Source organism: Tachyglossus aculeatus, chromosome 21, assembly GCF_015852505.1.
Source record: "Tachyglossus aculeatus isolate mTacAcu1 chromosome 21, mTacAcu1.pri, whole genome shotgun sequence".
NCBI classification, from domain to species: domain Eukaryota; kingdom Metazoa; phylum Chordata; class Mammalia; order Monotremata; family Tachyglossidae; genus Tachyglossus; species Tachyglossus aculeatus.
In genome coordinates, this window is record NC_052086.1 from 11928305 (window position 1) to 11939966 (window position 11662).

The following is an 11662-nucleotide window of genomic DNA, read 5'->3' on the forward strand; positions in this document are numbered from 1 at the left end:
GTCGTAAACGTCGTAAAAGGGCGCCCTCCGCGTCCGCCACACTGCCGTCAAGGCGCGCGGCGCGCATGCGCGCTGCCCAGCCCCCCAACCTCGGCCAGCGCGCATGCGCGGCCCAGGTGGGCGGGGCCTCCACCGCCTTAGGAGCGCATGCGCGGCCCGGGTGGGCGGGGCCTCCACCGCCTAAGGAGCGCACGCGCGGGGGCTGGCTCATTCATTCATTCATCGTTCGTTCGCTTGCAATCATTCAGTCGTATTTATTCAGTCATTCATTCATTTCTGTTTATTGAGCGCTTACTATGTGCAGAGCACTGTACTTTATTGGGCGCTTACTATGTGCAGAGCGCTGTACTTTATTGGGCGCTTACTGTGTGCAGAGCACTGTACTAAGCGCTTGGGAAGTCCAAGTTGGCAACATCTAGAGACAGTCCCTACCCAACAGTGGGCTTACAGTCTAAAAGGGGGAGACAGAGGACAAAACCAAGCATACTCACACAATAAAATAAAATAGAATAATAATAATCATCATCATAATGTGGGTATTTCTTAAGCGCTTACTATGTGCCAAGCACTGTTCTAAGCGCCGGGGGAGATACAAGGTCATCAGGTTGGCCCATGAAGGGCTCACAGTCAATCAATCAATTGCATTTATTAATAATAATAATAATAATAATGTGGGTATTAAGCGCTTACTATGTGCCAAACACTGTTCTAAGCGCTGGGGGAGATACAAGGTCATCAGGTTGGCCCACGAAGGGCTCACAGTCAATCAATCAATTGCATTTATTAATAATAGTAATAATAATAATGTGGGTATTTGTTAAGCGCTCACTATGTGCCAAGCACTGTTCTAAGCGCTGGGGGAGATACAAGGTCATCAGGTTGGCCCACGAGGGGCTCACAGTCAATCAATCAATCAATCGCATTTATTAATAATAATAATAATAATGTGGGTATTTGTTAAGCGCTTACTATGTGCCAAGCACTGTTCTAAGCGCTGGGGGAGATACAAGGTCATCAGGTTGGCCCACGAGGGGCTCACAGTCAATCAATCAATCAATCAATCGCATTTTTTGAGCACTTACTGTGCGCAGAGCACTGGACTAAGCGCTTGGGAAGTCCAAGTTGGCAACATCTAGAGACGGTCCCTACCCAACAGTGGGCTCACAGTCTAAAAGGGGGAGACAGAGAACAAAACCAAACATACTAACAAAATAAAATAAATAGAATAATCATCATCGTCATAATAATGTGGGTATTTGTTAAGCGCTTACTATGTGCAAAGCACTGTTCTAAGCGCTGGGGAGGTTACAAGGTGATCAGGTTGTCCCATGAAGGGCTCACAGTCTTAATCCCCATTTTACAGACGAGGGAACTGAGGCACAGAGGTGAAGCGACTTGCCCAAAGTCACACAGCTGACAATGGGCCGAGCTGGGATTCATTCATTCATTCATTCAATCGTATTTATTGGGCGCTTACTGTGTGCAGAGCACTGGACTAAGCGCTTGGGAAGTCCAAGTTGGCAACATCCAGAGACGGACCGGACCCAACAGCGGGCTCACAGTCTAGAAGGGGGAGACGGAGAACAAAATAAATTAACAAAATAAAATAGGTAGAATAAATACGTACAAGTAAAATAAATCAATAAATAGAGTAATAAATCCGTACAAACATATATCCATATATACAGGTGCTGTGGGGAAGGGAAGGAGGTAAGGCGGGGGGGATGGAGAGGGCCCATGACCTGAAAGAGTCCGAGGTCATGAGTTCGAATTCCGGCTCCACCACATGTCTGCTGTGTGACCTTGGGCAAGTCACTTAACTTCTCGGAGCCTCAGTTCCCTCATCTGTAAAATGGGGATGAAGACTGTGAGCCCCACGGGGGACAACTTAATCACCTTTGCATCCCCCCCAGCGCTTAGAACAGTGCTTTGCACATAGTAAGCGCTTAACAAATGCCATCATCATCATCATCAAAGCCCGGGCTCTTTCCACTGAGCCAAGCTGCTTCTCCAGAAGATTTGGAAGAGTTCAAGACAACTGGAAATCTGGGATTTAGTTGCGCTCTTAATAATAATCATAATAGGATTATTACGGTATTTTTTAGGTGCATACTACGTGCCAAGCACTGTTCTAAGCACTAGGGTAAATACAAGGTAATCAGGTTGGACACAGTCCCCGTCCCACCTGGGGCTCACAATCTTAAACCACATTTTACAGGAGAGGAAACTGAGGCAAAGAGAGGTTAAGTGACCTGCCTAAGGCCACACAGCAAAGTGGCGGAGGCAGGATTAGAACCCAAGTCCTCTGACTCTCAAGCCCGGGGAGGAAGAGAGCTAGCTTGGCCGATGTTCATTTGTTCATTCATTCAGTGAACGCTTGGAAGAGTTCAATACAAGACAACTGGAAATCTGGGATTTAGTTGCGCTCTTAATAATAATAATAATAACAACAACAACAACAACAATAATAATAATAATGATAATAATAATAATAATGATAATAATAATAATAATAATGTTGGCATTTGTTAAGCGCTTACTATGTGCGAAGCACTGTTCTAAGCCCTGGGGCGCGGCTACAAAGTGATCAGGGTGTCCCCCGTGGGGCTCACAGCCTTCATCCCCATTTTCCAGATGAGGGAACTGAGGCTCGGAGAAGTGAAGTGACTTCCCCAAGGTCACCCGGCGGACATGCGGCGGAGCCGGCATTCGAACCCATGACCTCTGACTCCAAAGCCCGGGCTCTTTCCGCTGAGCCACGCTGCTTCTCTAATAACATAATAATAATAATATAACAATAATAATATGATTATTTATTTATTTATTTTACCTGTATATATCTATTCTATTTATTTTATTTTGTTAGTATGCTTGGTTTTGTCTCCCCCTTTTAAACTGTGAGCCCACTGTTGGGTAGGAACTGTCCCTATATGTTACCAACTTGTACTTCCCAAGCGCTTAGTCCAGTGCTCTGCACACAGTAAGCGCCCAATAAATACGACTGATGATGATGATGAAGTGACTTCCCCAAGGTCCCCCAGCGGACGTGTGGCGGAGCCGGCATTCGAACCCATGACCTCTGACTCCAAAGCCCGGGCTCTTTCCACTGAGCCACGCTGCTTCTCTAATAATAATAACAATAATAAGATTATTATGGTATTTTCTAGGTGCACACTACGTGCCAAGCACTGTTCTAAATTGAGCGCACTTATTGAGCGCCGGCTCTGCACAGAGCACTGTACTAAGCACTCGGAAAGTCCAAGACGGCGATAAAAAGAGACATTCCCGGCCCACGACCGGCTCGCGATCTAGAGGAGGGGAGACGGACGTCCGTCCAAATAGGCAGCAATATAAATAAATCAAATTACAGATATAGACACAAGTGCCGTGGGGCCGGGAGACGGGAAAAAAGCGAAGGGAACGCGTCGGGATGACGCAGAAGGGAATGGGAGCCGAAGAGAAGGTTCTGGCACGGAGTAAGCGGTTGACAAGTACTATTAAAAAATAAATAAAGTCACTGAACTCCTCTGTTCCTCAGTTGCCTCATCTGGAAAATGGGGATTAAGTCCTCCTCCCTCTGATTTCGACTTTCAGCGGTCCGCGGGGCGGGAACCGTGTCCACCCAACTTTTATCTCTCCCGGCTCTCAGGGCGGTGATTGGCACGGATGCCATTAATAAAAACAAGCAGCTTTCAGGCTGGCAGGGGAGACGGGCGCTCAAAATAAATGACCGAAAGGAGGAAGGAGGGAAAGGCTGTTTGAACCCATTTTTAAGGGCAAACAATCCGGGAGGGAGCGTCAAGTCACGCATCAGTTACTTCGCACACTGCCTGCGCGGATAGGATCTTTCCGTCAATAGCACGATAGTCTTCCGGGGAACAATGAGGTTTCCCGGAATAACAGGGGCACGGTAATAATGAATTTATTCACTCATTCGATCGCATTTATTGAGCGCTTACTGCGCGCGGAGCGCTCGACTTCTCTGGGAAAATTGGATTTCCAGTGGAAGCAGCCGGGGCCTAGCGCTGCCTGGGAGTCCGAGACCCCGGATTAATCATCGTCATCATCATCATCGATCGTATTTATTGAGCGCTTACCGTGTGCAGGGCACTGGACTAAGCGCTTGGGAAGTCCAAATTGGCAACATCTAGAGACGGTCCCTACCCAAAGTCTAATCATCGTCATAATGGTAATTGTTTAAGCGCTTACTATGTGCCAAGCAACGTTCAAAGCGCTGGGGTTGATACGAGGTGATCAGGTTGGCCCACGGGGGGCTCACGGTCTTCATCCCCGTTTTACAGATGAGGAAACTGAGGCCCAGAGAAGTGAGGTGACTTGCCCGAGGTCACCCAGCTGGCAAGTGGCGGGGCCGGGATTAGAACCCACGACCTCTGCCTCCCAAACGTGGGTTCTTGCCACTAAGACAATTTTAATTTTAATCCCGGCCCGGCCACTTGCCTGCTGTGTGAGCTTGGGCAAGTCACTTCACTTCTCTGGGCCTCGGTTCCCTTGTCTTGAGCACCTCCCCAGCGCTTAGAACAGTGCTTTGCACGTAGTAAGCGCTTCGACTGTGAGCCCACTGTTGGGTAGGGACCGTCTCTGTATGTTGCCAACTTGGACTTCCCAAGCGCTTAGTACAGTGCTCTGCACACAGTGAGCACTCAATAAATACGATTGATTGATTGATTGATTAACAAATGCCATTATTATTATTATTATTCAAAATTGTGCTCCCTCCTACTTAAACTTTCAGCCCCATATGGACCTGATGACTTTGCAACTACCCCGGCGCTTAGTACAGTGCACGGCACATAGTAAGCGCTTAGTGAATACTAAACATTATCATTATTATTATTGTTAGGGGTCCATTACACCCCGTAGTCCTGGGGCACGCTGAAACAATGTGGTCGCAGGGACCGTCTCTCTGTGTTGCCAACTTGTACTTCCCGAGCGCTTAGTACAGTGCTCTGCACACAGTAAGCGCTTAATAAATACGATTGAATGGATGAATATGTTTGTGCGGATTTATTACACTAACTTGTGCATATTTATTCTATTTATTTTATTTTGTTACTATATTTTGTTTGGTCCTCTGTCTAGACTGTGAGCCCGCTGTTGGGTAGGGGCCGTCTCTATATGTTGCCAACTTGGACTTCCCAAGCACTTAGCACAGTGCTTTGCACACAGTAAGCGCTCAATAAATACGATTGAATGAATGAATGAATGAATGAATGGTCCTTGGGAATAATCTCTGGAATACCGGATGTTATGCAATCTGGATACTTTCTAGCCGTAAAAAGCGATATGACCTCATGGATAAATCAGAGGCCCTCGGTTTTAATCCCAGCTCGATCACTTGTCGATCACCTGTATATATGTTTGTTCGTATTTATTACTCTATTTATTTATTCTACTTGTACATATCTATTCTATTTATTTTATTTTGTTAATATGTTTTGTTTCGTTCTCTGTCTCCCCCTTCAAGACTGTGAGCCCACTGTTGGGTAGGGACTGTCTCTATATGTTGCCAACTTGTACTTCCCGAGCGCTTAGTCCAGTGCTCTGCACACACTCTATACCGTCTCTAACAATTAATTGTTAATTGTTAATCTTACTATGTGCAAAGCACTGTTCTAAGTGCTGGGGGGAAACAAGTTGATAATAATAATAATAATGATGGCATTTGTTAAGCGCTTACTCTGTGCAAAGCACCGTTCTAAGCGCTGGAGGGGATACAAGATGATCAGGTTGTCCCACGGGGGGCTCACAGTCAATCCCCATTTTACAGATGAGGGAACTGAGGCTCAGAGAAGTTAAGTGACTTGCCCACGGTCACACAGCAGACGTGTGGCGGAGCCGGGACTCGAACCCATGACCTCTGACTCCCAAGCCCGGGCTCTTTCCACTGAGCCACGCTGCTTCTCAGGGAGAGGCCGGTGCCGGACCCCCCCCCCCCCCGGCCAGGCTGTGATGGGAATACGGGCACAATCATCATCATCATCATCATCATTAATCGTATTTATTGAGCGCTTACTGTGTGCAGAGCACTGTACTAAGCGCTTGGGAAGTACAAGTTGGCAACATATAGAGACAGTCCCTACCCAACAGTGGGCTCCCAGTCTAAAAGGGGGAGACAGAGAACAAAACCAAACATACTAACAAAATCAAATAAATAGAATAGATATGTACAAGTAAAATAAATAGAGTAATCAATCAATCAATCGTATTTATTGAGCGCTTACTGTGTGCAGAGCACTGTACTAAGCGCTTGGGAAGTCCAAATTGGCAACATATAGAGCCAGTCCCTACCCAACAGTGGGCTCCCAGTCTAAAAGGGGGAGACAGAGAACAAAACCAAACATACTAACAAAAGAAAATAAATAGAATAAATGTGGCTCCTGGGCCCCGGGCCACCAACCCGTCACCCTGACGGACAGGCGGAATTTCAGGATTTTCCCACCCAGCAAGTCCCCCCACTTCCCTCCTGGCGGTTTTCCCAAGTGGGCCGGGAGCAGACCCAGGATCAGGAGGTTGGGGCTGGGAGAGGGGGGGAAACTGAGGAGCAGGGGAGCTGAGGGAACTGGGTGAGGGGGTGGGGGTCGGGGGAAGAGTTGGGGAAACTGAGGGAGATGAGGGCTCCGGGAGAACTGGGGGGATCCAAAGGAGCTGGGGGAATCAGGGCAGCGGAAGGAACCGGGAGAACCGGGAAAATCAACTCCCACCAGGTCTCTTGGTTCTTTTGGCATCTAAAGCAGCACGGCTCAGTGGTTAGACCGCAGGCCCGGGAGGCCGAAGGACCCGAGTTCTCAGTGGAAAGAGCCCGGGCTTTGGAGTCAGAGGTCGCGGGTTCGAATTGCGGCTCCGCCGGTTGTCAGCTGGGTGACTTGGGGCGTGTCACTTAACTTCCCCGGGCCTCAGTTACCTCAATAAATACGACTGAATGAATGTGCAACTAACTGATTGATTGATTGGGATTTGAACCCATGACCACTGACTCCAAAGCCCGGGCTCTTTTCACTGAGCCACCCTGCTTCTCTGCTTATTGGCGTATTGTACCCTCCCGACTTCTCCGGGCCTCAGTTCCCTCATCTGTAAAATGGGGATGAAGACCGGGAGCCCCACGTGGGACAACCCTTTTAGACTGTGAGCCCACTGTTGGGTCGGGACTGTCTCTACGTGTTGCCAACTTGGACTTCCCAAGCGCTTAGTACAGTGCTCTGCACACGGTAAGCGCTCAATAAATACGATTGATGATGACGATGATGACAACCTCATCACCTTGTATCCCCTCCAGGGCTTAGAGCAGTGCTTTCCACATAGTAATCGCTTAATAAATGCCATCATTATTATTATTTATTAAGCACTAAATAAATGATTAAACGAATGAATGATCGATCGATTCACCCTCTGGAGGAAATCCGCTGAGGAAAATGGGAGGACTTTGGCTCTTTGAGAGAGAAAATTGGAGGGTTTCGGGCCCTGGAGGCCTGTTGACTGTAATCTCCCAATCAGGGAACATGGGAACGCTGTGGCTCGATGACCGGACGGGTCACTCCCAGAAAGTGGATGTCATTCCCGCCTGACTGTAATCCGATCGTAATTTTGTCCCGGGAGGTAGTTAGTCCTCCGCGCTACGTCATTCTTCCCGTTCAAACCACTTGTAACCCCGTCGATCCAGGTAGGGGTTGAACGGGGCTGCCCATTTCGTGGCCGGGGAGGGCCGGGGTGCGGACAGTGGCGGGAGAGCATCATCGATCGATCAATCGATCGTATTTATTGAGCGCTTACTGGGTGCAGGGCACTGGACTAAGCGCTTGGGAAGTCCAAGTTGGCAACATATAGAGACGGTCCCTACCCAACAGCGGGCTCACAGTCTACGACTGTGAGCAGCCGTGACAGGGACTATGCTTGGCACATAGTGCATGCCACAATTATTATTATTTTCTGCACACTTTGGGTACCTGACATCCAACCCATTATCAGTGCCGCGGCACTTATGCACATCTCCGTAACATTTATTTATATTAACGTCGGCCTCCCCTTCTAGACTGTAAGCTCCTATAGGCAAGGGACGGGCCTATAAACTCTGTGGTACTGTACTCTCCCCAGCGCTTAGTATCATCATCATCAATCGTATTTATTGAGCGCTTACTATGTGCAGAGCACTGTACTAAGCGCTTGGGAAGTCCAAATTGGCAACATCTAGAGACAGTCCCTACCCATCAGTGGGCTCACAGTCTAAAGGGGGAAACAGAGAACAAAACCAAACATACTAACAAAATAAAATAAATAGGAAAGATATGTACAAGTACTCTGTGCACAGTTTGCACTCAACAAAAACCATTCATTCATTCAGTCGTATTTATTGAGCGCTTACTGTGTGCAGAGCACTGTACTAAGCGCTTGGGAAGTACAAGTTGGCAACATCTAGAGACGGTCCCTACCCAACAGCGGGCTCACAGTTTGAGACTGTGAGCAGCCGTGACAGGGACCGTGCTTGGCACATAGTGCATGCCACAATTATTATTATTTTCCGCACACTTTGGGTACTGGACATTCAACCCATTATCAGTGCCGCGGCACTTATGCACATCTCTTTTAGACTGTGAGCCCACTGTTGGGTAGGGACTGTCTCTATATGTTGCCAATTTGGACTTCCCAAGCGCCTAGTACAGTGCTCTGCACAGAGTAAGCGCTCAATAAATATGATTGATGATGATGATCTCTGTACCATTTATTTATATTAATGTCGGCCTCCCCTTCTAGACTGTAAGCTCCTATAGGCAAGGGACGGACCTATAAACTCTGTGGTACTGTACTCTCCCCAGCGCTTAGTATGGTACTCTGCGCACAGTTTGCACTCAATAAAAACCATTCATTCATTCAGTCGTATTTATTGAGCGCTTACTGTGTGCAGAGCACTGTACTAAGCGCTTGGGAAGTCCAAGTTGGCAACATCTAGAGACGGTCCCTACCCAACAGCGGGCTCACAGTTTAAGACTGTGAGCAGCCGTGACAGGGACCGTGCTTGGCACATAGTGCATGCCACAATTATTATTATTTTCTGCACACTTTGGGTACCTGACATCCAACCCATTATCAGTGCCGCGGCACTTATGCACATCTCCGTAACATTTATTTATATTAACATCGGCCTCCCCTTCTAGACTGTAAGCTCCTATAGGCAAGGGACGGGCCTATAAACTCTGCGGTACCGTACTCTCCCCAGCGCTTAGTATGGCACTCTGTGCACAGTTTGCACTCAATAAAAACCATTCATTCATTCAATCGTATTTATTGAGCGCTTATTGTGCGCAGAGCACTGTACTAAGCGCTTGGGAAGTCCAAGTTGGCAACATAGAGAGCTGGTCCCTACAAAACAGCGGGCTCACTGTTTAAGACTGTGAGCAGCGGTGACAGGGACCGTGCTTGGCACATAGTGCATGCCACAATTATTATTATTTTCTGCACACTTTGGGTACTGGACATTCAACCCATTATCAGTGCCGCGGCACTTATGCACATCTCTTTTAGACTGTGAGCCCACTGTTGGGTAGGGACTGTCTCTATATGTTGCCAATGTGTACTTCCCAAGCGCCTAGTACAGTGCTCTGCACAGAGTAAGCGCTCAATAAATACGATTGATGATGATGATGATCTCTGTACCATTTATTTATATTAATGTCGGTCTCCCCTTCTAGACTGTACGCTCCTATAGGCAAGGGACGGGCCTATAAACTCTGCGGTACTGTACTCTCCCCAGCGCTTAGTATGGTACTCTGCGCACAGTTTGCACTCATTAAAAACCATTCATTCATTCAGTCGTATTTATTGAGCGCTTACTGTGTGCAGAGCACTGGACTAAGCGCTTGGGAAGTCCAAGTTGGCAACATCTAGAGACGGTCCCTACAAAACAGCGGGCTCACTGTTTAAGACTGTGAGCGGCCGTGACAGGGACCGTGCTTGGCACATAGTGCATGCCACAATTATTATTATTTTCCGCACACTTTGGGTACCTGACATTCAACCCATTATCAGTGCCGCGGCACTTATGCACAACTCTTTTAGACTGTGAGCCCACTGTTGGGTAGGGACTGTCTCTATATGTTGCCAACTTGGACTTCCCAAGCGCTCAGTACAGTGCTCTGCACATAGTAAGCGCTCAATAAATACGATTGATGATGATGATGATGATCTCTGTACCATTTATTTATATTAATGTCAGCCTCCCCTTCTAGACTGTATGCTCCTATAGGCAAGGGACGGGCCTATAAACTCTGCGGTACTGTACTCTCCCCAGCGCTTAGTATGGTACTCTGCGCACAGTTTGCACTCAATAAAAACCATTCATTCATTCAGTCGTATTTATTGAGCGCTTACTGTGTGCAGAGCACTGGACTAAGCGCTTGGGAAGTCCAAGTTGGCAACATAGAGAGCCGGTCCCTACAAAACAGCGGGCTCACTGTTTAAGACTGTGAGCGGCCGTGACAGGGACCGTGCTTGGCACATAGTGCATGCCACAATTATTATTATTCTCTGCACACTTTGGGTACCTGACAGTCAACCCATTATCAGTGCCGCGGCACTCACGCACATCTCTTTTAGACTGTGAGCCCACTGTTGGGTAGGGACTGTCTCTATATGTTGCCAATTTGTACTTCCCAAGCGCTCAGTACAGTGCTCTGCACATAGTAAGCGCTCAATAAATACGATTGATGATGATGATGATGATGATGATGATCTCTGTACCATTTATTTATATTAATGTCGGCCTCCCCTTCTAGACTGTACGCTCCTATAGGCAAGGGACGGGCCTATAAACTCTGCGGTACTGTACTCTCCCCAGCGCTTAGTATGGTACTCTGCGCACAGTTTGCACTCATTAAAAACCATTCATTCATTCAGTCGTATTTATTGAGCGCTTACTGTGTGCAGAGCACTGGACTAAGCGCTTGGGAAGTCCAAGTTGGCAACATCTAGAGACGGTCCCTACAAAACAGCGGGCTCACTGTTTAAGACTGTGAGCGGCCGTGACAGGGACCGTGCTTGGCACATAGTGCATGCCACAATTATTATTATTTTCTGCACACTTTGGGTACCTGACATTCAACCCATTATCAGTGCCGCGGCACTTATGCACATCTCTTTTAGACTGTGAGCCCACTGTTGGGTAGGGACTGTCTCTATATGTTGCCAATTTGTACTTCCCAAGCGCCTAGTACAGTGCTCTGCACAGAGTAAGCGCTCAATAAATACGATTGATGATGATGATCTCTGTACCATTTATTTATATTAATGTCGGCCTCCCCTTCTAGACTGTAAGCTCCTATAGGCAAGGGACGGGCCTATAAACTCTGCGGTACCGCACTCTCCCCAGCGCTTAGCATGGCACTCTGCGCACAGTTTGCACTCAACAAAAACCATTCATTCATTCGGTCGTATTTATTGAGCGCTTACCGTGTGCAGAGCACTGGACTAAGCGCTTGGGAAGTCCAAGTTGGCAACACCTAGAGACGGTCCCTACCCGACAGTGGGCTCCCAGTCTAGTGTCCCTCCTCCACTCCAGCAGGAAGGAGTTGAGGCTGGTGTTTGGACGCCTCAACCAGCCCTTGGGCCCCACCCCTCCCCTCCCCTCCGCCCCTCCTCCCGCCCCACCGAGTCC